At 41.1% G+C, this 4,581-nt stretch overlaps 1 long non-coding RNA gene across 1 annotated transcript; it reads right to left on the minus strand.

Annotated features, from left to right (window-relative positions):
- Positions 1 to 2,864: 2,864 nt before the first annotated feature.
- On the minus strand, positions 2,865 to 4,370 carry LOC108931512 (uncharacterized). The gene is made up of 3 exons (XR_001965912.1): positions 4,293 to 4,370; positions 3,549 to 3,654; positions 2,865 to 3,043 (listed from the first exon to the last, which is right to left on the minus strand). It is a non-coding gene; the product is annotated as an uncharacterized LOC108931512 (long non-coding RNA).
- Between the last annotated feature and the right edge of the window lie 211 nt (positions 4,371 to 4,581).

Below are 4,581 nucleotides of genomic sequence, written 5' to 3' on the forward strand. Positions count from 1 at the left end.
CAAATTATTGGCCCAATTTAACTAATTAGCCTTCTCTCCCAGTGGTGAGGATGTTAGCTAATTAAAGTGAGCTTGAAAATGTACATACAGTGTCTTGTAAGATTGTTATTTGGTGTCCCTGGTCTATACCTTTCACGTGTACACAGTCTTTATCTTTCTTCATTTACAGTTCGTGTGAGGCATAACATTTTAAACTGTTGAAAGAGCCAATATGCTACAGCAGAAGCAACGCTTTATTGAAGCTACTCTCTGCAGTGCCTTTTCAGCATGACCTTTGCCTTGGTGCTATTGTGAAAGCTTTAGAAATTACCTGAACACATGGACATGTTTCAGGTCCTATGGAGATTAACAACACTCCCATCTGTCCACTGACTACACTTGAATGATGTCTCCCTCTGTAGGTTGTAGCTGTAATTGCTTGACCACACCGTGCCTACATGCATGCTGGGAAAACAGCTGGCAGAGAATTCGATGCAGCACTTCTTTGCTCCACTTGGAAATTTAATATTTGTGACTAAACATGTGAAAATCTTGCATCTATGTCACACCCACGGGTTCCATACCTGCCACTGATCAGAGAGGACGGGTATAAAGGGACCATGCCGGCACACCTGCTTGCGGAACCTCATCCAGAGCAACCGCGTCTCTAATGCATCTATGGAGAAACAACCTCCTTCCTACCTGCCCCTCGTTCCTGTCTCCGTGATCCTGACCGTCGCTGTTCTTCATCGACCACGTCGCTCATCTCGCCCTTTGGAACCACCTCTGCGAATTGTTCAACCCACGTCTGTCCCCGACAACGGTTTCTGCCTTTTCCCTTTTGGTTTGCTCCAAATAAATGCACCCGCATTTGGGTTCCCTGCAATACCGCCTCACCTTTGCCTCTTGCAAGATGACAATTTATTCCCAGATGAGTTACAGATGTTTTTTCTTAATGCCTCAGGAGCACCTGAGATCCTGAAATCTCTGGTCTTTTTGAAATGTTCAATTAATAGTCACATGCTCCCATGAGTGAGTTTATATAGAACAACACAACAGCCTTAGATCCTCAGTTGCATTCACAGAGGAAAGCAGCCCATTTGGGTTTTCTATATTCCTCTCATTAGCCCAATCAATGAGACTGCATTTCATCTTTTTGGTGTAATGATGCTGAACAGATCGGATTATTAAAAAGTCATTGTGGCCCTCCATCACTGTCTTTGAAATCTGTAAATGGGCAGTAAATGATGTGCCGTGAAAAGTTATCCCTAAAGAAAGCATTTGTCTCCTGGTAGTAAAAATGCACTCATCCTATTTTTTGTATGTAACAGTGGCTACTTCACACTTAAAAGCTATATTCAGAGGCTGAAGTTGAAGTTCAGGGGCTACAGAAACCTTTCGAACACTTAATTTTCTGAGAATATGGATGATTTTAACCTTTTGTTCATTACTCTAGTTAAATAAGACCCAAGGTCCTGCTGTAAATTAAAGAACTTTCAGTCATGATGGTCAGAGTAGAAGCTGGGATCTTGGGAGACTTGGTAACTGAGACAAATTCCGAAAGTGGCCGTCAGGCCTTGGTGGTGTGGAGAGATAGCCTGTGTACATAAACAGTGATCCCAACATCAATTTCGCCTGTGTTTCTTTGTTGCTGCACGACAGGCAAGCACTAGGTATTCCTTCTGAATGAAAAATGGGCAAGAAAGCCAGAGCAGGACTGGAGCAGGAGACTAATGGCCGCTGTCGCCGGCGCAGGGGCTCTTCACTTGCTGTATTGCTTATAGGGGCCTTGTAACACATAATTAACAATGAGTGTGGTGTGCCTCAGGTTTCAGATACTTTCACACTAAATGCAAAGATAGACTCGTCACCTGGGGGTCAGCGGGCCGCAAGGTTTGTTGGTTGATCTTTTATCTCTTTTATTATTAATTCATTTCACTGGGACTTTTCTTCCAAGTGATTTACAATGTTAAGATACTTACAATTATTTACCTGTTCATACAGCAGGGTAATTTTCACTTTACCAGTTCACAGCAAGCACCTTACTCATGGGTATTATAGTATAAGGAAGATCGGTGTCAAGTGAGTGCAAGACAGGAGCTCAAAACTGCTATACTACATTCAGTTTTTTTTTTGACAGAAAACAGAGTAAAGCAAATATGGAAGTATCTCAGCAGTTCATTGTTTAATTTAACTTATGATTTGTCTAATTTGCATTTTTTTTCTTCTTTGGTGCTTTTGCAATCTTCAAATTATGTTGGATACATTATGTTGTCATGTTTTATGCGACATTGTTTTAGAGAAGAATACTGAAATAATTTGTTACGTGTTGCAAAATAGGATCAGTCAGTTAATTGCAAATCGCTCTGTAATTTGTTACATTTGATTTATGACATGACAGAAACGGTGAGACTTTTTAAAATATTCATTAATCTGCCTGGGGTAATCTAAAGCGGGTGCATTCCTTTGTTACACATAGCTTGTGACTATAGAAATATGCAGCCCATATAGTCAATGACCTCATTGTTTCAGGGAAAATTTTAAACTGGAGTAATTTTGTCTATTTATAAAATGCTGTGACCCTCAAAAAGTATTTAAAAAAATACTTTTGCACAGCCATCTTCCCCAAAGCTTGTATTTTCCCTAACCTGTGTCTTTTAAGTTCATGTCCCCCCCTCTCTCCACTGTCATCTAACTGGCAAGCAGTGTCAGAGATCTTCCTGCCCCAACAATCCCCACCTCGCCCCTCCCCCAGAACAGCACTGGTTGAACATTTGTTCAATAAAGACCAGCAAGCTCTTGATGGAGTGCGTAGCCTGCTGCCGTGGGATATCATTCTAGGCTCCCATGGAGCTGCCATGTCCTCATGGAGACTGTTGGCAACTTACTGAGCCTTACCAATCCCAGCATCCCCTCCTTAACATAGCCTTAGAAATGGCCTGCAAGCATAAATCTTTTGGTTTATCTTCCAGGGGCTGGAAGATCCCCATATTACCAAACTCAATGCCATCCTGGCTGCTGCTGCCCTTCTCTGCCTGTCGGGTGGAGTGTTCATTGCTCATCTCTGCAAATGAGAAAATAAGTCTGTTGCCATTTTCTGCATTACCTGCAAATTCACATATGTGCTTGTGGAACTCTGATAGGAGTTTTTTTTTAATGTGATGCCAGCAGCTCGATGCCCTAAGGACTGAGAATTAGCACTCTGTTCTTGATGTTCACTTTTGCCTTTTGTTTCTCATGCTGTAGCAACAGAAAGACTTGAGTAGACCCTTTAAAGAATTTGTGTTGGTAATGCAGTAAAATTGTTGTTGATCCAGGAGGTTAATGAGTTTATCGCCTGCTTTTAAAAGACAAACACTGGAGCGGTCTGTTGGATTTTTTCCTGTGGGTTTACTTTTTCAGTTCGCAGCAGAAGTTGTGCCTAGGGGGTGAAGGAGGGCGGTCAGTAAAAACTCTACCAGCTGAACATCTATCTGTGGCATACAAATGCAGCTTTCTCAGCAAACAGCAAATATCTAAAGGAACTTCAGCATAGTGGCACAGCAAGTAGCACTGGTGCCTCACAATACCTGAGGGGCTGTGGCCTTGGAACAAGCGTTTGAATCCAGCTCAATGTGCATGAAGTTTGTATCTTCTCTCCTTGTTCACGTAGGTTTCTTCCCGTAGTCCAAAAGCCTCCATTAAAGGTGAATTACAAATGTATTAGTCAGTTTGTGTTACATTATTCTGCTGTATGCTGTAAATGGGTGTATGATTGTAGGGAATTGAGAGTACTGTATGTAACATTGTAAGTCACCTCAGACAAACGTTTCGGCTAAAAGCTACTTAAAAATCATTGTATGTCGCTTTGAGGAAAAGTGAATAAAATGAATAAATGTAAATGTAATTGATGTCGTAAGAACCTACCTGAACAATCGGTATAGTTTTGTGTTGTGATAAGGATAAACACAACTTCTCCATACTTAGGTTACTTCCATAGTTCTTTAACATTTATATTAAGCCACGTTAGCATCTTTTGCTTGAATAAAAGTACATCAGTGTGGTTTTGCAATACCATCCTCCCATTTCTACAGTGGGAATTGAACAAATTGCTATACCTTAAAATTCTGCAGTCAGGTTCTCCTGTTGCTCTTATTAACAGCGGCAAAAGATTGATGGCATGTTTAAATTATTGGTTGGAATAGAGTACTTTTTTAATGTGAGGATGTAGAAGAGTAATGGAGAGAGGACAGAAAGTGCCCAGTGGCGAAACTGTTATCTGACTTTAGACAATACTGGTGGCTTCACTGCTCATATCAGAATTGAGATCATACCTGAAGGAACTTTTGGCTGCAGTGCGGTCGGACTTAAAGTATATTTTCTTATTTTGTGGGGGCTGCTCTAAAGCTCTCGCAGCAACAGCTGAAGATGGACAGTCGGCCAAAGAACTGTGTTTTCCAGGGTTTTAAATTGCTAATTGTCTGAGTAACACACACTGGAAAAGTAAACATTATCTAACAACAAGCTTTCTGTTAGGTAACCCAATTAGGTGAATATTAAAGTCATGAATTTCTGTTCAGTACATACTGTACTTCCTGGACACTTGCAGTTTCTTGCATTGTT

This window comes from Scleropages formosus, chromosome 2 (assembly GCF_900964775.1).
Source record: "Scleropages formosus chromosome 2, fSclFor1.1, whole genome shotgun sequence".
Lineage (NCBI taxonomy): Eukaryota > Metazoa > Chordata > Actinopteri > Osteoglossiformes > Osteoglossidae > Scleropages > Scleropages formosus.